We start from the raw sequence: 21,052 nt of genomic DNA on the forward strand, positions 1-21,052 counted from the left end.
TCTTCATAAGTGTGCAGGTTCACTGCTTAGGAAACAAGTATTAAGTGGAAGAATGAAGCAGTCCTTAAAAAAAACCTGTTTTGTAAGTATTGTGCATTCCTCTACATCAGGGGTCACCAAACTTGTTCCTGGAGGGCCGGTGCCCTGCAGATTTTAGCTCCAACCCTAATCAAACACACCTGAACAAGCTAATCAAGTTCTTACTAGGTATACTTGAATCATCCAGGCAGGTGTGTTGAGGCAAGTTGGAGCTAAACTCTGCAGGGACACCGGCCCTCCAGGACCGAGATTGGTGACCCCTGCTCTACATGTTTCTTTACGTTTCTCTGCACTTCTTTTAGCAGAAAACACAGATGAAAACTCAGCTTCAATGACACACGACAGCAGCTCAATGTCCCGCTCTTTATAAGTGATAAAACACTGGAAAATGCAGTCTCTATAACGTAATAGTCTCTATTACGGGTCCTTCTCAATTCATTTGACACTTTAGTTTAAGTAACAATTCACACTATTAAATATTGGCTTATTACCTGCCATTTCGTAACATATTAACAGTTGATTAGCAATTATGAAGTGTGATCTTATTCTACATTCCTAATCCTACCCAGTGCCTAAACCCAACTGGGTCATTCCTACTATCCGGTGTCATTTGAGTCCCCGAGGCATATTATGGTACAGAACATTAAAAAATGCAATAATAAATCCCTTAAAGCTTGTCAGATAGGATAATCCAACACAATCTCACTGCAATTCGTAACTTTTTCATTTAGAGGCTAATTCGTATGAATTAGTATGATCTTATTCATACAATTTAGTTCAATTTGCTTATCCCCCAATGACGGTTGGGGTTAGGGGTGGGGTCAGGTGCCACGCCTCCTTTTTAAAATCGTACAATTTCGTACGACTGAACTCGTACGAATTCATACGAATTAGCCACTTAACTGGCAAAACATAAAATACTTACGTTTTCTCGTGAGATCAGGCTGGATAATCCCATTCCCACCACAGAACACAATTATGCATACTCTAAATTAAATGAAATTTAAAATAATTACTAATAGTAAAAGTATTACTATTTTCACAGTAAAATCAGAGTAAAATTTACTCAGTTCAGAGAATATTTGGTGACTCTCTAAATTGAGCAAAATTTACTCAGCAGCAAAGTTAAAGTTAATGAGACAATGATGGGGTTAATTAAGTGATGATTGGAGGACTGATGATGAACACCTGCTGTTAACAAGCACAAACAGAGAAGAGAAACACAAAACTACATCTACCTTCAGTCACAGCAGTTCATAAAATAAACTAAATAAAACACATCAAATCTTTCAAAATCTCAGCAGAGCATCATTAAGCAACTCCACAAACAGCAGCTTTACTTATTAAAAACCTGTTTGGCCTTATTTCTGCCACACTCTACAAAATTACATATAGTGATAATATTAAGAATTTAGTAATTTTTTTACAACAACAATTAAAAAAACCCAACCTTTTTGTGTTTAAGCTGTCACCATTGAGGAGACCAGTAGCTGCTTTACTTGGACTCTGGTCCGGTTTCTCTTTGTTTGCCAAATAGTCTATTATGTCAATGAAAAAAATAATAATAGTGCTCTGGTTTTGATCTGCTCAATGTATTTTTTAATGTTTTAATTATGTTTATCAAGGCTACATTTATTTGATCAAATATTTAGTGAAAACTGGAATAATGTGAAATAATAATGTAGGCAAATAAAAAAAATAAAGAATCATTTATTCAAATCGACTTAATTTGAGCAAATCAAACACAATAGAATTCTTGTTATACATGTGTAACAGGGAGACTGACACGGAGGGATCCATTATGCAGTATTTATTAAATCACAACTTCACTCAAACACACAATGTGCACCTGGGTGCACACACACATCCACAGTAGTAGTAATGGTATCAAGAATGACGGTGAACAGACACAGAGCGAGTTACCAGGCATGAGTAGAGAGCAGTGGACATGAATCAGAGTCCGTGTATCAGGCTTGGGTCAAAGGCAGGCAGCGAGAATCAGAGTCCGTGTATCAGGCTTGGGTCGAGGGCAGGCAGAAGGCGAAGCAAAGTAAGAGACAGGCTGGAGTCGTACACAGGAGATCAGGCTGGATATAACGCTCAGTAATGCTGGCCGGGGCTGAACAAGACTTCGCACTGACTGAGTGTTTGAGAGCGGCTTATATGAGGTACGTGGGTCGTTAACAAGATTCAGATCAGGTGTATGCGCAATCAGTATTGCTGGCCAGCGAGGGGAATGACCGGGACCGAGTCGGTGACAATATGATTAATATTAAGCTCTTATATTTTAACAATAATAATTTTTTGAACATTAGTGTATATCACATTACATTTCAAGCAATTAGAAACTATATTTCTATATGTCTGTTGTACAATCAGTTTGTTTTCTCTACAGTGTTTCAAGTTCAAGCTGTTTTTTACTACCACCCTCTGCTACTTTTACAGGTAGAAATAAGATAGAAGTTAGAATAGATTTAAAGGGCCATGACACCCCCCTCTTTCGGTTAAAGTCTACTTCAGAATTTTTTCAAAAGATGCATGATTAATGGGCGTGGAGCTCCGCGAGCATCAGGCAGGAGTGGGCGTGGCCAGCATGGGAGAAGGGGAGCGAATAACTGCTGTTGTCATTTAGCTCACAAAATGAGACACAAAGAGGAGACGCATGAGTTTATAGTTTACAAAGTTAAAATGCAAAGAAATGAACAGTGATTTAATGCCCTGCTACATTTGTTATTCGTAATTTCATATACAGACAACCACAATTTATATCATTATAAAGATAATCGTGTTCATATAAACACTATAAATGAGGACTTCTCATTCCCCGTATCCAGCAGACTCAGTGCAGCAGGTCTCCTGACCCTTCTATTTTAACCATTAACCCTGCTGGTAATCTGGAGGATTTAGGCAAACACAGCAGCACGGCGATGTGTCTGAATGTGAACGAACTCCTGATAAAAGACAGCGTCCGCCATTCTCCAATTCTCGTGCTGCTCTCCCGACAAAAATGCTAGCAGCACACACACAGCTTTGCTGTATGATCGGCCCTGACAAGATCGCGGGGGAAAGCATGCAACAAACCCCATGAATGATGGAAACAAACGCATATGAGCCTTCATGAACGGCTAAATACTGTGCCGTGGTTTCCGTGTCTCTCAGCTCGGGCTTGACACTGGCAGGTCTGGCAGGTCTCATGAATAATTAAGCAGCCGGCTCTTCTCATAGGATAAGAAAACTCCGCTATGAATAATAATGAGAAACCGACGCGTCATCATTGTACTTGCAGTTCTGCGCTACGTCGCCGATTTTGATCCCGCCCCTAAAATCATTTTAAATCCGGAAGCTGAAATTAGCTGACAAAAGCTCAAAATTATCCAGTTTTCCCCACAATTAAAGCTGACAGGTGCTAACATTGTCTAAACTAATGCTCAACACACACACATCTGTTAATGTTAAAAAAAAGTTCTCCGGGGTCTCCTGAACCTTTCATTAGAAAACTGGTTCATTGCAAATAAATGTGACACGTTAGGCTTTGATTAAAAATATAGTTTTCTGGATCAAGGAGCAATATGCAAACAAATATTTTTTTAATACCAAAGGAATAAAGTATTGCATTATGTTATATACAGTATTATTGTACTATTATTACATCATGCATTTCAACAAAAACATACATTGTATATTACAAAATCACACTATGTGTTATATACAGTTGAAGTCTGATTTATTAGCCCGCTTGTTTATTTTTTTCCCCCAATTTCTGTTTAATGGAGAGAAGATTTGTTTAGCACAATTTTTAAACATCAAAATTTTAATAACTCATTTCTAATAACTGATTTATTTTGTCTTTGCCCTGATGACAGTAAATTATATTAGACTAGATATTCTTCAAGACACTTTTATACCACTTAAAGTGACATTTGAAGGTTTAACTAGGTAAATTAGGTTAACTAGGCAGGTTAGGGTAATTAGGCAAGTTATTGTATAACGATGGTTTGTTTTGTAGACTATGCCAAAAAAAAAAAAAAAAAAAAAAAAAAGCTTAAAGAGGCTCATAATATTGACCTTGAAAAATGTTTTCGAAATAAAACAAATAAGACTTTCTCCCAGAAGAAAAAATATTATCATACCTGTGGTAGCAAATATATATATATATATATATATATATATATATATATATATATATATATATATATATATATATATATATATATATATATTTTTTTTTTTTTTTTTTTAAATAAGTACTTTTTCAAGATAATACCTCAGACTCGTTGTTTAGAAAAAGTACAAATTTTAGCTGACACTTAAAATCAAAACAAAGTATTTACTATTAGTGTTTATTACACTGTTAAAAATTGTCCCGTTAAAAAACAGTAATATACTGGCAGCTGCAGTTGCCAGCAATGTACTGTTATTTTACAGTATGTTGCTGTAAAAATACATGGACTACATTGATTTACACAATACTCAAGTGAACTCATTTTGCTCACTGAAAGCAACTGCCTCAACTTGGTCAACTGCTGAATGAGTTTATGAAGTAATGTGCTATATATGCTTAGAAGCATACTTATAATGATAACTTATTTTAGTTAATTAGAAAAATTCGGTTTAACTCTAATGTCTTATATTTCACAACAGCACACATACATGTAAATCTGGAACTACCAGAGAGATTCTGACTGCATCAGCCACTAAACAGCCGCTATCTTTAAATAGAGAAACATGCAGAATAACATCAGCAGTTCATTGTTCATCTTTAACTCTAACACTGGCTCTACTCTCCTCCACAACGGTGACACACAGAAGAAATTAGCTTCAGGTTTTACAGTAAAATACTGTTTTTTCCTTGATTTAACAGTAATCTACTGGCAGCTGTGGTTGCCAGCAATATACTGTTTTTTTACAGTCTACTTCCGTTGTGTAAATTAACAGTATATTACTGTTAAAATACATTTTTACACTGTGTTTTTACCTCTCACACCTTTAACCCTTTAAACCCCAGAGCATATACTTCAGTTTTTATTGAAGTGTCCACACTACTGAGTGTTCAAGAAACATGGAGCAAAGCTGAAGTAAATTCATTAATTAACTGACTAATTAAATGATAATTGAGGATTAACAATGAACAAATGAAGAAATACTGAAGGGAAAAAACAAGAACAGAACATACAAAACTTTAGTCACAGCTTTATAATGAAATAACCTGAAGAACAACAAATGATTAAATCATTTAAATGATCAGCGGATGATTAAACAACTCTGCAAACATCATCACCAGCTACACTTATTACTTAATACATGTATTTTTGTATAACTTACTAAAGTTCTTATTGAGAAAAAGTTAAAGTTTTACGTCACCATCATGGAGAACAGAGTTTGCTTTAGTTGGGCTCTTAGCCCTGTCATTTTTAACATTTATATATCTTGGCTGCTGCAATTGTTAAGATCTTTGTTCAAAAAGCTTTTTTGTTGTGGCAAGCCAGCCAAAAACCTAAATAAGATCTGGTGATGTTCATGTTGCTATTAAATGGCAGAGTCTGTTCTCATTTAGTATAATAAAATGTACTGTTCCTATTCAATGTTAAATCTATTGTTTTACATTATATGTCTATATATGGCAATGATTTCTGGAAGTTTTTAAGAATATCTTGGACAATAACACTGCTCTATGGTGTAATTTGCACTCAAAGAGACATCAATAATCAGCGTATGAACCTCAATAATGGTGACAACTAACAAAATTAACAGTTTAACTCACAAACAGGCAACTCTCAACTCTCAGTCTAAACATAAACAACAGCAGAATCAAACACAAATAAAGAAAACTGTTTTCCATTATACAACATTTATTTATAGCGCAATGCATGCTGGGATATCTGTACCGTGCCACTCCCAGCATGCATTGCAGCATGAAACATTTGAGATGTTACCATTGTTGAGATACAAGGTCAGATTCATGAGGTCTGAGTGTGTATTTGTCATAACTGAACTGTTTTTGTATGTTATTTCTTAACTGTTAAGTAATTACGGAGATATTTTCTGTTTCCACTTCTCATTAATTAAATTTATACCTGCGACTAAGCATAAAATCTATTGAATGTGGCCCTACTTCCAGATTTATAACAAAACATTTATCAGATCTAATTTCAGACAAATAGATTTCTCTATTTTTTGACTTTCCAACTTTATTGCTATAATACAAGCACTTTGTTACCTCTTTATTATAGTAATTGGAGAGTCTGAATTAATAAGTTCAAGGGTGAAGAGCCCAACTAAACCAGCCCCTCACTCCATTACGGTGACACAAAAAACACCTTAATTTCTGTTGGATCTCAATGAGAATAGTATGGAAGTCAAATCAGTCAGTAATAAGTGTGTGTCTGCTGTTGTTTGTGGAGTTGTTTAATGATCCTCTGCTGAGACTGAAGCTGTTTTATTTGATTTTATTTAATGTTGTAACTCAAGTCACTGTTTGTGTTTCTTGTTTATTTTCTTCAGTAATTGTAATTATTAACAGCAGGTGTTCATCAGTGTCTGAATTCACTCATTAGTGTTCATTAAAACTGTCAGGTGAACTATATTAGTTAACTAGTGTATGAAATAGTGAACAAGGACACAAATCGTGATTTCAAACACAGACTTCAAAACATTGAATCTGAACTCTGTTAGATCACAGTTTTCTGCAGTTGGTTACTTTCTCGAAAACAAAAATGTTACCCAGAAAGCACTGTTTTTAACAGAATATTACTGTTTTAGTGAAAAAACATTATTTTACCATAGAATCTGACCGTTTTTTAACAGCATTTTTTTACAGTGTATGTATCATTATCTGAAGACAAGAGGTTAAAATGTAGCTTTAAAAACTGTGACCCTGACCATGACCTGACCATGTAATTTAATCCAGATCACAGAAACTCAAACCGACCAATCAGCAAGTGTCTGCTACCCCCCACTGTGCAAGAGGTGTGAAAAGAAGCAGGGCTCTAGCAACACCTCACCTTTTTTATTGCTTTTTGTTCTTTTCTCTCCTATGTTTGAACTTTGAACTGAACTTTGAACACCTTGAACACTTGAAACACTGAAATTGTCATTTCTTTTGATTTTTAAAAAAATGTACCATTGACAATTGCGGTGAAATCTTTGATGCCACTGATGGAGTAGACGGGGGCTGGGGCTGGGCCTCAAGTTGTCTCGTCTCCATCACCTCCTGAGCAGGTACAGTAGGGGCAGGTTGTTGCACCGTTTGTGCTGGAGCAGCAGAAGCAGTACTCTGCTGAAAATAAATCACAAAAATACATATAATCATGAAAAAGGAAAGGCATTCTAGTAAATAAAAATAAACACATATTGACTCAAAAATGTACCTTTTGAGTGTGAAAACCACATGTGCATTTCAGCACACCTCCAAGCAAAGTCCTCTGCCCACGAGATAGCAATGGGCATTTCTCAATCTGAAAAAATCATGAAAAATATATTAAATAATTTTATACAATACAAAAAACTTTTATAACTAAATAAGAATTTTTACTCAATGACTCCCTTAATAAAGCACACAATAGCTCTGTAAATTAATTTACCACTGTTTCTAGAATGTGTTTAATATTTGTCTAATATGTAATCGTACAGTTTGTATCTCCAAAAACGAAAAGAAGAATAAGAGGAACTGGACAGGAACATTTCAGGCCTTAAAACCACATGCTGTATACTGTACTCATAATCCCTTCCCCCACCTTTTCAGATCTCTCTCATAAACGGTCAAACTTACTAAAATATTCGACGTAAATCTCAAAATACATGATAAATACATAGTTACATGATAAATACAGCTCAAAATACATAGTTATTCGCTCCACTTTAATATTAAAAACAAGTATGACATGTTTTACACAGATACTGTACTGAATGTACTGAAGCCTAACAAGTTAACGTTACTCTGTTAAGCAAATTTCAACAAACGTTATATCATGTAAACGAAATACACACCCTTTGATTAATCTCATGCCACTTTTTTTGTCGAGGAGCTGGCCTGTTGCCCTCATTTGATGGCCAAACTCCTGTGCTGGCAAACTTTTTCAAACGTGAAATCCAGTCAGCGTCTGACATGGCTTTATGAGATTTTCCAGACATTTTTCTCCGATAAATTAAACGGTTTTGAATTAAAGTATCCAAATTTGAAATACAACACACTAAAACATTAATTTGTGCAATTGTGTAGTTTTTCCTACCTTTTTTAAGAAATCACTATCGGAAAAAATTCTTTACTGTAAGCAAAACGATGCTGTGCTCTGTCGAATGATGCTGTTCGTTGAATATCACTGATGGTCAATGAACTTTTTTGACCTCTGACCTGCCTCCAGAGGACCGCGTCATTCCTTCGTGTACCTTCGGCTCAGTTCGGAAAATTGATTGACATCTGACTAACCTGTTTGACTGCACACCTAGCAGTGATTCTTGGAACGGTTCCTCCCCCCCTTCAACATTGTCTCGACTCTGATTGGTCAAATGTTGAAAATGTTTAGAATTCCGGTCCGCGATTTGCTGCAAATGTTGAAGCGCTGCAACGTGATTGGCTACAATGTTGGAGCGAATCGCTCCGATTGGCTCTCATCTTCAACATTTGTGAAATATTGTCGGACTATCCTTCGGCAGCTGGCGTTCAGGCTCCAGTCTCTTCGGGGGCATGGGTTCGAATCCCATCGCTGCCAGGCAGTCCTTTTTGGATGCTTGAGAATGACCTCTCAGCTTGAGCAAACAGACTTGCAAAGTGATACTGCATGCTTCCGCTCACATCCAAATGTAGACTCCTTGGCCAAAGTTGAAGGGCATAATTAGTAAGCTCTGCATCCTCTCTGCTGTTCTGTTTCTGTAAAATTGGGCAGAAAAGGGACCACTGCATAGAGCCATCTGGGGTAGCATGGCCGAGCGGTCTAAGGCAAGGATTTAGGCTCCAGTCTCTTTCTTTGTGGAGGAGCTTTAGTATGCAAGGCCAAATTGAATTGATTTCCAAGCGCTGTTGCTCTACTTGAAACAAGTTGGTGCGAAAAGTGCTCAGAAAAAGCAGCTTGACAAGGTACTGTGGCCGAGCGGTCTAAGGTGCTGGATTAAGGCTCCAGTCTCTTCGGAGGCATGGGTTCGAATCCCACCGCTGCCATGCAGTCCTTTTAGCATGCTTGAGAATGACCTCTCTGCTTGAGCAAACAGACTTGCAAAGTGATACTGCATGCTTCCGCTCACATCCAAATGTAGACTCCTTGGCCAAAGTTGAAGGGCATAATTAGTAAGCTCTGCGTTCTGTCTGTTGTTTTGCTTCCGTAAAATTGGGCAGTAAAGGGACCACTGCATAGAGGCATCTGGGGTAGCGTGGACGAGGGGTCTAAGGCGCTGTATTTAGTCTCCAGTCTCTTTCTTTGTGGAGGAGCTCTACTATGCATGGCCAAATTTAATTGATTTCCAAGTGCTGTTGCTCTACTTGAAACAAGTTGGTGCGAAAAGTGCTCAGAAAAAGCAGCTTTATAAGGTAGTGTGGCCGAGCGGTCTAAGGCGCTGGATTAAGGCTCCAGTCTCTTCGGAGGCATGGGTTCGAATCCCATCGCTGCCATGCAGTCCTTTTAGCATGCTTGAGAATGACCTCTCTGCTTGAGCAAACAGACTTGCAAAGTGATACTGCATGCTTCCGCTCACATCCAAATGTAGACTCCTTGGCCAAAGTTGAAGGGCATAATTAGTAAGCTCTGCATCCTCTCTGCTGTTCTATTTCTGTAAAATTGGGCAGAAAAGGGACCACTGCATAGAGCCATCTGGGGTAGCGTGGCCGAGGGGTCTAAGGCGATGGATTTAGGATCCAGTCTCTTTCTTTGTGGAGGAGCTCTAGTATGCATGGCCAAATTGAATTGATTTCCAAGCGCTGTTGCTCTACTTGAAACAAGTTGGTGCGAAAAGTGCTCAGAAAAAGCAGTTTGACAAAGTAGCGTGGCCGAGCGGTCCAAGGCGCTGGTTAAAAGCTGGGGATCAATCGTCCAACAAAGAAGGGGAAGAAGGGAAGAAAGGGGGGAAGAAAGAAAGAGAAAAAGGGAAGAAGAGGGGGAAAAAACGAAGAAAGGAAAGGGCGAATTCTAAGCTTCCCGGACACGCCTTCCCTGCACCTGCTTTACGTCACGCATAGTGATACTGTTCTGTGTTAAAACAACGCAATTTGAGTTACATTGATTTCTATTGCAGTTGCTCACCAAGACCGGGGTTCGAATCCAGCTAAAGATGCTTTATTGTTATTGGTTAATTATTACTCAATAAACTAACTGTTTAAATGTGTAATGCTCCAAGGTAAATAAAATATGCCTAAGCGCTTTATTCTTGTGTTTTTTGACATTCTTTCATGAAAAATAAAGCATACTAACTTGAATGTGTCACTATTTAGTAGTTGTTGTAGCATTGTTATGCTTATGGTTATTATTGTTCTGTATTTTGATGTACAAATGATCTATAGAAATCTCATAGAGTATATAGTGTACACACACACACACACACACACACATATATACATATATATATATATATATATATGTGTGTGTGTGTGTATATATAGTGTGCATAGTGTATATGGAATTAAAAGTCAAGTAGTCAGTTATTTATATATGCATTATTTATCTAACAATTGTCAACAGAACAGTAATGAATATAGAGTAGAAAATATAAAAATAATAAATTAGTTATTAATAATACAGTATTAACAATATAAATAAACAATGTTAATAAAATGTTAAATAAATTTAGAAACCAACAATAAGTGAAATAGAATAAATTTACCTATTATGGTTGTAACCTGTATACACTTTATACATACACACACATATAAATAATAAATAAGTTAAATAAAATGTCAACAAAATAAATAAACTATTTAAATAAAAAGTGCAATAAAACAGAATCAAACAAGGTAATTGAAGAACTATTATGGTTATAAACTGTATAAACTATAGACATACACATCAATAATAAACAGTTAAATAAAATGTTAACAAAATAAATTATTTTTATAAAATGTGAAATAAAATAGAAACCAACAACAAGTGCAATAGAATAAACTGTAGAACTATTATGGTTATAAACTATATAAATACACACACATATATAAATAAGTTAAATAAAATGTTAACAAAATAAATTATTAAAAAGTAAAATGTGCAAAAAAACAACAAGTGAAATAGAATAAATTGAATTATTATGGTTATAAACTGTAAACACTATACACACACACACATACATACATAATATAAAAGTTAAATAAAATGTAAACAAAATAAACACACTATTTAAAGAAAATGTGAAATAAAATTATAAACTAACAGCAAGTGAAATTGAATGAACTTAAGAACTATTACACTATATACATACACAAACAAACACATTATTTTGGATTGGTCCTTTTCATTTCCTCTAGCCACTCTTCTTTGGTTAAAGTTTCAGTCTGTGGGCAGTACACCCTGCCCCTGAGTTGGCTATGGCCTGTGGCATTTGTTTTGAACTGCCCACACTTTTTACAAGTGTTCGCTTGAACAGTTCTATGGTACGGTCTTTTGGGAATGGCTCCAGATATGGACGGTGATGCAGCAGGCTGTGAGCTGGTACTGGACATTGTTGGCTGAAGTGGTGGCTGTCTGAGTGGCATCCCCTGCACCATTGGGATACCCTGAGCCATCAGCACTCCTTGCATCATCGGGATACCCTGGGCCATAGGGATTCCCTGGACTATTGGCACAGCCTGGAACATTGGTACACCCTGAAACATCATCACACCCTGGTACCCTGGTGTAGCCAGGATTTAAATGTTGGGTACCATCTGCAGCGATGCTCCAGGTGCTGGTGGTGTAAATATGACCTGATGACCTGGGTCAGTGCTGGTGCCTTGGGTCTGAGTGGGGGTCGCATAACAGATGTCTGCCTCTGCCTTGCCTGACCTGCTGTACTCTCTGCCAACACGTACTGGTGCTGCTCTCCTGGTTGGTCCGGTGAAATCTTTGATGCCACTGGTGGAGTACAGGGGCTGGGCCCTAAGTTGTCTCTTCTCCATCACCTCCTGAGCAGGTACAGTAGGGGCAGGTTGTTGCACCGTTTGTGCTGGAGCAGCAGAAGCAGTACTCTGCTAAAAATAATCACAAAAATACATATAATCATGAAGAAAGAAAGCCATTTTAGTAAATAATAAACACATATTGATTCATAAATGTACCTTTTAAATGTGAAAACCACATGTGCATTTCAGCCCACGAGATTGCAATGGGCATTTCTCAATCTGAAAAAATTATGAAAATTATAATAAATAATTTTACACAATACAAAAAACTTTTATAACTAAACAAGAAATTCAACTCAATGACTCCTTTAATAAAGCACACAATAGCTCTGTAAATTAATTTACCACTGTTTCTAGAATGTGTGTAATATTTATCTAATATGTAGTTGTACAGTTTGTATCTTCAAAAAGAAAAAGATAAGAGGTAAAGTTGGTTTTATATTCGCACATTCGTTCATTTAGAAGTCTCTATATTGTTTACCATATTACTTTGAATATTCGATCGGAATTAGCATGCAAGTATGATTTGAAAACAACATTAACACTATCTAATTCACTGTGAACAATGCTGTACTTTTATAATCACTAATCATTGTCTGCTAATATGATTTTCCTATTTAGAATTTGCAAAGAATATTTTTCTGAAATGATATTATTAAGGAGAATGTCTGAATATCCGAATATAAAACCAACTTTACCTCTATAAGAAAAAGAATAAGGGGAACTGGAAAGGAACATTCCAGGCCTTTAAATCACATGCTGTATTCTACACAAAATCCATTCCCCCACCTTTTCAAATCTCTCCCATAAACGGTCAAACTATAGTAAATTATTTGATGTAAATCTCAAAATACATGCAATTTAAAACACATTATTATTTAAAAACAAGTATGACATGTTTTACACAGATACTGTACTGAATGTACTGAAGCCTAACAAGTTAACGTTACTCTGTTAAGCAAATTTCAACAAACGTTATATCATGTAAACGAAATACACACCCTTTGATAAATCTCATGCCACCTTTTTGTCGAGGAGCTGGCCTGTTGCCCTCATTTAATGGCCAAACTCCTGTGCTGGCAAACTTTTTCAGACGTGAAATCCAGTCTGACATGGCTTTATGAGATTTTCCAGACATTTTTTCTCCTAGAAATTAAACGGTTTTAGATTAAAGTATCCAAATTTGAAATACAACACACTAAAACATAAATATGTGCAATTATGAAGATTTTCTTACCTTTTTAAGAAATCATAATCGGAAAAAAGTCCTATACTTTAAACAAAACGATGCTGTGCTCTGTCAAATGATGCTGTTTGTCGAAAATCACTGAAGGTCAAGGAACTTTTTTGACCTCTGACCCGCCTCCAGAGGACCCCGTTTTTTCTTTCGTGTACCTTCGGCTCAGTTCGAAAAATTGATTGACATCTGACTAGCCTGTCTGACTACACACCTAGCGGTGAATCTTGGAAAAGTTCCTTCCCCGGCTTTAACATTGCCTCGACTCTGATTGGTCAAATGTTGAAAATGTTGAGAATTACAGTCAGCGATTGGCTGCAAATGTTGAGATGCTGCACCGTGATTGGCTACAATGTTGGAGCGAATCCCTCTGATTGGCTCTCATCTTCAACATTTGTGAAATATTGATGGACAATCCTTCAGCAGCTGGCGTTCAGGTCGCAGTCTCCCCTGGAGGCGTGGGTTCGATTCCCACTTCTGACAAACCGAACCTGCGGCAGTGCGCTCAGGCTGAAGTCTTTAACTCTCTGCCACCATGTCCGAATGATACAGTAACACTGACCAAGCGCCGCATCACGCGGGCTTTAATGCAAGTGCACCGAAAGGGGATCAAAAGAATTGTCCTGGGATGGCGTTGATTTTTAAGGTTTGCAGGGCATTTTTTCGTCAAATCCTCGTACAACGTCAAGTCATGACATTTGACAGATCCACGCCCTTGTATCGTTGATCATCCAGTGAGCAGAGAGCCAATGGAGAATGTGCGTAAAAGCAAATCTGAACGTTTCCGCACAGTTTCTAACAGGAGACCCTCCGCTTGTAAAGCCATCGTGATAGCCACAGGAGCCTCCGGTTAGGGTGAGAGCACTGTCTTGTGGTGCCATCGCAGAGAGACTGAAAGTCACTTTCCGCAATGTTTTCATTCAATGTTCTACGCTGGTGGAATCACCTTCCCATTCCCACTCGGATTACGGATACACTGGTGTCCTTCAAACGACAGCTAACACCCATCTCTTCGGAGTACACCCGAACCCCGGTGAATATCCCTCTCTCTAAAGAAAACGAAACTCCTACTCCAGCACTAAATTCTCTGAACACAAACAAATTACTTGGAATAAATAGCCCTTTTTCATATGCATTGCCTCGTCTTGTTGAATACCTCCACTATTGTATGTCGCTTTGGACAAAAGTGTTCGCTAGTTGTATGCTTCCGCCCAGTTTCGAACAGGAGACATTTAGCGTGTAATGCAAACATGATAAAAAAAAACTACACTACGAAAACCAATAGGCCAGTGCTGCTTCAAGTATTTATAGACTTTTTTTATAGAGCTGTCTTGTACGGTCTGCACCGTGGAGGGCCAGCAAATGCACTGGCCACCTGCTCATGCACAACATAAAGCTAAAAGAAATCAGATTTTACGCAAGTTTGCGACACCGCGAGGGGAGGTAAACACTGAGTTAAATTCAAACTTCTAGCCTCACACCGCTCAGCAGAAAGAATCTTTTCAGTGAACATCAGTACTCAACAGAAGCCTGATTTGACTATTGTCATAAAAGCCAGAGGTTGTTTCCACCCAGTTTCGAACTGGGGACCTTTCACGTGTGAGGCGAATGTGATAACCACTACACTACGGAAACCTACAGGCACAACAAGCAGATAAGCCTTTTTGATTGGGTGCCTGTCGATGATCATTGCTAGTGCGGCAGTGGATGCTATTATTTTTTAGCCAAAAGAAGAACACTGTTTCTGCTCGGTTTCGAACCGAGGACCTTTCGCGTGTAAGGCAATCGTGATGACCACTACACTACAGAAACCCCACAAGTGCTTGCACCAGCTAAGTTAGGCCTGCAAGGATAAAACAAGGTGTACGCGTTTGTCAATCAAGCGGACAAAGCCAACTCAGCGTGACAAGCTCCCTGCAGGTATTAGGGCCAATTTACAATCCAGGCCCAACACAGCTGTACAGGTCCTTGCAAAATGTCCCCTTTCGTCACATTTGAAGCACATGAATTCTGGGCGTTCCTTCATCACATTTTCTGAGCTCATGCATAGTCGATAGGTTTTTACCTGATTGGTGTGCATGACTCTAAAGTGCTGTGGCCCTTCCGCCGTCTCGATTTTGGTACTGTATGGTAAGGAGGCCGTCTCTTCTGGAAATCTTCTGGTTTCTCTCCTTACTGCTGCCAACTCACTTCCTGTTTGCTCTATAGCGCCCTCAGGGTGGTGTGGCCGTAAGCAATGACAGCTGTCAAGTGTTGGCTATTGAAACCAGGCGCAGCCCCCGGAGGCGAGCACAGCTTAGCTGCCTGCTGCGCCAATGAGCTGGGCAAGCTGTGAAACACCACATTCCATGTCATGGTACTGCGCTGTGGCTCCCACGAGACAGCTCCTGCCAAGTTTGCATGTCAGGATGGCCGAGCGGTCTAAGGCGCTGCGTTCAGGTCGCAGTCTCCCCTGGCGGCGTGGGTTCGATTCCCACTTCTGACAAACCGAACCTGCGGCAGTGCGCTCAGCCTGAAGTCTTTAACTCTCTGCCACCATGTCCGAATGATAGAGTAACACTGACCAAGCGCCGCATCACGCGGGCTTTAATGCAAGTGCACCGAAAGGGGATCAAAAGAATTGTCCTGGGATGGCGTTGATTTTTAAGGTTTGCAGGGCATTTTTTCGTCAAATCCTCGTACAACGTCAAGTCATGACATTTGACAGATCCACGCTCTTGTATCGTTGATCATCCAGTGAGCAGAGAGCCAATGGAGAATGTGCGTAAAAGCAAATCTGAACGTTTCCGCACAGTTTCTAACAGGAGACCCTCCGCTTGTAAAGCCATCGTGATAGCCACAGGAGCCTCCGGTTAGGGTGAGAGCACTGTCTTGTGGTGCCATCGCAGAGAGACTGAAAGTCACTTTCCGCAATGTTTTCATTCAATGTTCTACGCTGGTGGAATCACCTTCCCATTCCCACTCGGATTACGGATACACTGGTGTCCTTCAAACGACAGCTAACACCCATCTCTTCGGAGTACACCCGAACCCCGGTGAATATCCCTCTCTCTAAAGAAAACGAAACTCCTACTCCAGCACTAAATTCTCTGAACACAAACAAATTACTTGGAATAAATAGCCCTTTTTCATATGCATTGCCTCGTCTTGTTGAATACCTCCACTATTGTATGTCGCTTTGGACAAAAGTGTTCGCTAATTGTATGCTTCCGCCCAGTTTCGAACAGGAGACATTTAGCGTGTAATGCAAACATGATAAAAAAAAACTACACTACGAAAACCAATAGGCCAGTGCTGCTTCAAGTATTTATAGACTTTTTTTATAGAGCTGTCTTGTACGGTCTGCACCGTGGAGGGCCAGCAAATGCACTGGCCACCTGCTCATGCACAACATAAAGCTAAAAGAAATCAGATTTTACGCAAGTTTGCGACACCGCGAGGGGAGGTAAACACTGAGTTAAATTCAAACTTCTAGCCTCACACCGCTCAGCAGAAAGAATCTTTTCAGTGAACATCAGTACTCAACAGAAGCCTGATTTGACTATTGTCATAAAAGCCAGAGGTTGTTTCCACCCAGTTTCGAACTGGGGACCTTTCACGTGTGAGGCGAATGTGATAACCACTACACTACGGAAACCTACAGGCACAACAAGCAGATAAGCCTTTTTGATTGGGTGCCTGTCGATGATCATTGCTAGTGCGGCAGTGGATGCTATTATTTTTTAGCCAAAAGAAGAACACTGTTTCTGCTCGGTTTCGAACCGAGGACCTTTCGCGTGTAAGGCAATCGTGATGACCACTACACTACAGAAACCCCACAAGTGCTTGCACCAGCTAAGTTAGGCCTGCAAGGATAAAACAAGGTGTACGCGTTTGTCAATCAAGCGGACAAAGCCAACTCAGCGTGACAAGCTCCCTGCAGGTATTAGGGCCAATTTACAATCCAGGCCCAACACAGCTGTACAGGTCCTTGCAAAATGTCCCCTTTCGTCACATTTGAAGCACATGAATTCTGGGCGTTCCTTCATCACATTTTCTGAGCTCATGCATAGTCGATAGGTTTTTACCTGATTGGTGTGCATGACTCTAAAGTGCTGTGGCCCTTCCGCCGTCTCGATTTTGGTACTGTATGGTAAGGAGGCCGTCTCTTCTGGAAATCTTCTGGTTTCTCTCCTTACTGCTGCCAACTCACTTCCTGTTTGCTCTATAGCGCCCTCAGGGTGGTGTGGCCGTAAGCAATGACAGCTGTCAAGTGTTGGCTATTGAAACCAGGCGCAGCCCCCGGAGGCGAGCACAGCTTAGCTGCCTGCTGCGCCAATGAGCTGGGCAAGCTGTGAAACACCACATTCCATGTCATGGTACTGCGCTGTGGCTCCCACGAGACAGCTCCTGCCAAGTTTGCATGTCAGGATGGCCGAGCGGTCTAAGGCGCTGCGTTCAGGTCGCAGTCTCCCCTGGCGGCGTGGGTTCGATTCCCACTTCTGACAAACCGAATCTGCGGCAGTGCGCTCAGCCTGAAGTCTTTAACTCTCTGCCACCATGTCCGAATGATAGAGTAACACTGACCAAGCGCCGCATCACGCGGGCTTTAATGCAAGTGCACCGAAAGGGGATCAAAAGAATTGTCCTGGGATGGCGTTGATTTTTAAGGTTTGCAGGGCATTTTTTCGTCAAATCCTCGTACAACGTCAAGTCATGACATTTGACAGATCCACGCTCTTGTATCGTTGATCATCCAGTGAGCAGAGAGCCAATGGAGAATGTGCGTAAAAGCAAATCTGAACGTTTCCGCACAGTTTCTAACAGGAGACCCTCCGCTTGTAAAGCCATCGTGATAGCCACAGGAGCCTCCGGTTAGGGTGAGAGCACTGTCTTGTGGTGCCATCGCAGAGAGACTGAAAGTCACTTTCCGCAATGTTTTCATTCAATGTTCTACGCTGGAGGAATCACCTTCCCATTCCCACTCGGATTACGGATACACTGGTGTCCTTCAAACGACAGCTAACACCCATCTTTTCGGAGTACACCCGAACCCCGGTGAATATCCCTCTCTCTAAAGAAAACGAAACTCCTACTCCAGCACTAAATTCTCTGAACACAAACAAATTACTTGGAATAAATAGCCCTTTTTCATATGCATTGCCTCGTCTTGTTGAATACCTCCACTATTGTATGTCGCTTTGGACAAAAGTGTTCGCTAATTGTATGCTTCCGCCCAGTTTCGAACAGGAGACATTTAGCGTGTAATGCAAACATGATAAAAAAAACTACACTACGAAAACCAATAGGCCAGTGCTGCTTCAAGTATTTATAGACTTTTTTTATAGAGCTGTCTTGTACGGTCTGCACCGTGGAGGGCCAGCAAACGAACTGGCCACCTGCTCATGCACAACATAAAGCTAAAAGAAATCAGATTCTACGCAAGTTTGCGACACCGCGAGGGGCGGTAAACACTGAGTTAAATTCAAACTTCTAGCCTCACACCGCTCAGCAGAAAGAATCTTTTCAGTGAATGTCAGTACTCAACAGAAGCCTGATTTGACTATTGTCATAAAAGCCAGAGGTTGTTTCCACCCAGTTTCGAACTGGGGACCTTTCACGTGTGAGGCGAACGTGATAACCACTACACTACGGAAACCTACAGGCACAACAAGCAGATAAGCCTTTTTGATTGGGTGCCTGTCGACGATCATTGCTAGCGCGGCAGTGGATGCTATTATTTTTTCGCCAAAAGAAGAATACTGTTTCTGCTCGGTTTCGAACCTAGGACCTTTCGCATGTTAGGCGAACGTGATGACCACTACGCTACAGAAACCCCACAAGTGCTTGCACCAGCGAAGTTAGGCCTGCAAGGATAAAACAAGGTGTACGCGTTTGTCAATCAAGCGGACAAAGCCAACTCAGCCTGACAAGCTCCCTGCAGGTATTAGGGCCAATTTACAATCCGGGCCCAACACAGCTGTACAGGTCCTTGCAAAATGTCCCCTTTCGTCACATTTGAAGCACCTGAATTCTGGGCGTTCCTTCATCACATTTTCTGAGCTCATGCATAGTCGACAGGTTTTTACCTGATTGGTGTGCATGACTCTAAAGTGCTGTGGCCCTTCCGCCGTCTCGATTTTGGTACTGTATGGTAAGGAGACCGTCTCTTCTGGAAATCTGTTTTTTACAAACCTTGTTCCATCTTCTATGTTTGTGCCTGGATACAATCTTCTTTTAATTTTAGATATGGGGAAAACTCCCTATCCCTCTAGCTTGCTTAAAATTTCTTCATCAGCTAGGTAAACAGGCAGATGCTTGAACGAAACAACATAGTCTGTGTTTTGTAACGTCCGTACTTCAGATTTCACTCCTTTAATTGTCAATCCATTGTCTATTAAAATTTCGGTGTCATCTTCAGTCTCCATTGTTACTTCATACTCCCTTGTTTGTTTGGGTCTCACCGCCAGAATTCTTCCTTCTCCAATCAGCTCCGTGACTGCTTTGATTATATCAAATCTTCTTGCATCTTTTACATTTCTACGTCTACAGTTACTGTTGCTTTCTTTGTGCATACTCTTCTTTGTATCTCTTGCTTATCCTTACCTTTTTCACCTCTTCGTTGGCCGGGCTCTTCATTTTATTTATCTCTTTGTCTGTTGTCAAGTCCATTTTCTTTATCTCTTCGTCTATCATCCAGCCCATTTTCTTTATCCTTTCGTGCAAGTCCCTCCATTTCCATGTCGTTGCCGGGTAATCTGTCCATGATTAAAAATAAAACACACAACATAACCACCCTCAAGTCAGCGAAATGCTGCTGTTAGGTGGTTTTTAAAGACAAAAACAAAACAAACCAACAAAGACGCTCAAGGTCAATAAACAAAAAGGTAGACAAACAAAATGGGGAGAGCCTTTCTCTCCTTACTGCTGCCAACTCACTTCCTGTTTGCTCTATAGCGCCCTCAGGGTGGTGTGGCCGTAAGCAATGACAGCTGTCAAGTGTTGGCTATTGAAACCAGGCGCAGCCCCCGGAGGCGAGCACAGCTTAGCTGCCTGCTGCGCCAATGAGCTGGACAGCCGGAGCTGGGCAAGCTGTGAAACACCACATTCCATGTCACGGTACTGCGCTGTGGCTCCCAGGAGACAGCTTATGCCAAGTTTGCATGTCAGGATGGCCGAGCGGTCTAAGGCGCTGCGTTCAAGCTGGGGAACAATCGTCCAACAAAGAAGGGGAAGAAGGGAAGAAAGGGGGGAAGAAAGAAAGAGAAAAAGGGAAGAAGAGGGGGAAAAAACGAAGAAAGGAAAGGGCGAATTCTAAGCTTCCCGGACACGCCTTCCCTGCACCTGCTTTACGTCACGCATAGTGATACTGTTCTGTGTTAAAACAACGCAATTTGAGTTAAATTGATTTCTATTGCAGGTGCTCACCAAGACCGGGGTTCGAATCCAGCTAAAGACGCTTTATTGTTATTGGTTAATTATTACTCAATAAACTAACTGTTTAAATGTGTAATGCTCCAAGGTAAATAAAATATGCCTAAGCGCTTTATTCTTGTGTTTTTTGACATTCTTTCATGAAAAATAAAGCATACTAACTTGAATGTGTCACTATTTAGTAGTTGTTGTAGCATTGTTATGCTTATGGTTATTATTGTTCTGTATTTTGATGTACAAATGATCTATAGAAATGTCATAGAGTATATAGTGTACACACACACGCACAC

General features: G+C 40.0%; 2 protein-coding genes and 9 non-coding genes across 10 annotated transcripts in view; 4 read left to right on the forward strand and 7 right to left on the reverse strand.

Moving 5' to 3' along the window:
* LOC137489786 (uncharacterized) overlaps window positions 1–21,052 on the forward strand; it is a 284,916-nt gene that overhangs the window by 211,342 nt on the left and 52,522 nt on the right. The gene's annotated exons all lie outside the window — the stretch shown is intronic.
* Window positions 1–21,052, reverse strand: part of LOC137489914 (uncharacterized) — a 171,963-nt gene that overhangs the window by 66,439 nt on the left and 84,472 nt on the right.
* trnal-aag (transfer RNA leucine (anticodon AAG)) lies at window positions 9,559–9,640 on the forward strand. Its single transcript has one exon. It is a non-coding gene; the product is annotated as a tRNA-Leu (tRNA).
* trnav-cac (transfer RNA valine (anticodon CAC)) lies at window positions 14,912–14,984 on the reverse strand. Its single transcript has one exon. It is a non-coding gene; the product is annotated as a tRNA-Val (tRNA).
* Window positions 15,089–15,161, reverse strand: trnav-uac (transfer RNA valine (anticodon UAC)). The gene has a single exon. It is a non-coding gene; the product is annotated as a tRNA-Val (tRNA).
* trnal-cag (transfer RNA leucine (anticodon CAG)) lies at window positions 15,752–15,834 on the forward strand. The gene has a single exon. It is a non-coding gene; the product is annotated as a tRNA-Leu (tRNA).
* Window positions 16,914–16,986, reverse strand: trnav-cac (transfer RNA valine (anticodon CAC)). Its single transcript has one exon. It is a non-coding gene; the product is annotated as a tRNA-Val (tRNA).
* On the reverse strand, window positions 17,091–17,163 carry trnav-uac (transfer RNA valine (anticodon UAC)). The gene has a single exon. It is a non-coding gene; the product is annotated as a tRNA-Val (tRNA).
* Window positions 17,754–17,836, forward strand: trnal-cag (transfer RNA leucine (anticodon CAG)). Its single transcript has one exon. It is a non-coding gene; the product is annotated as a tRNA-Leu (tRNA).
* trnav-cac (transfer RNA valine (anticodon CAC)) lies at window positions 18,915–18,987 on the reverse strand. Its single transcript has one exon. It is a non-coding gene; the product is annotated as a tRNA-Val (tRNA).
* On the reverse strand, window positions 19,092–19,164 carry trnav-aac (transfer RNA valine (anticodon AAC)). The gene has a single exon. It is a non-coding gene; the product is annotated as a tRNA-Val (tRNA).

The sequence above is a fragment of the Danio rerio genome, chromosome 4, assembly GCF_049306965.1.
Source record: "Danio rerio strain Tuebingen ecotype United States chromosome 4, GRCz12tu, whole genome shotgun sequence".
Taxonomy (NCBI): Eukaryota; Metazoa; Chordata; class Actinopteri; order Cypriniformes; family Danionidae; genus Danio; species Danio rerio.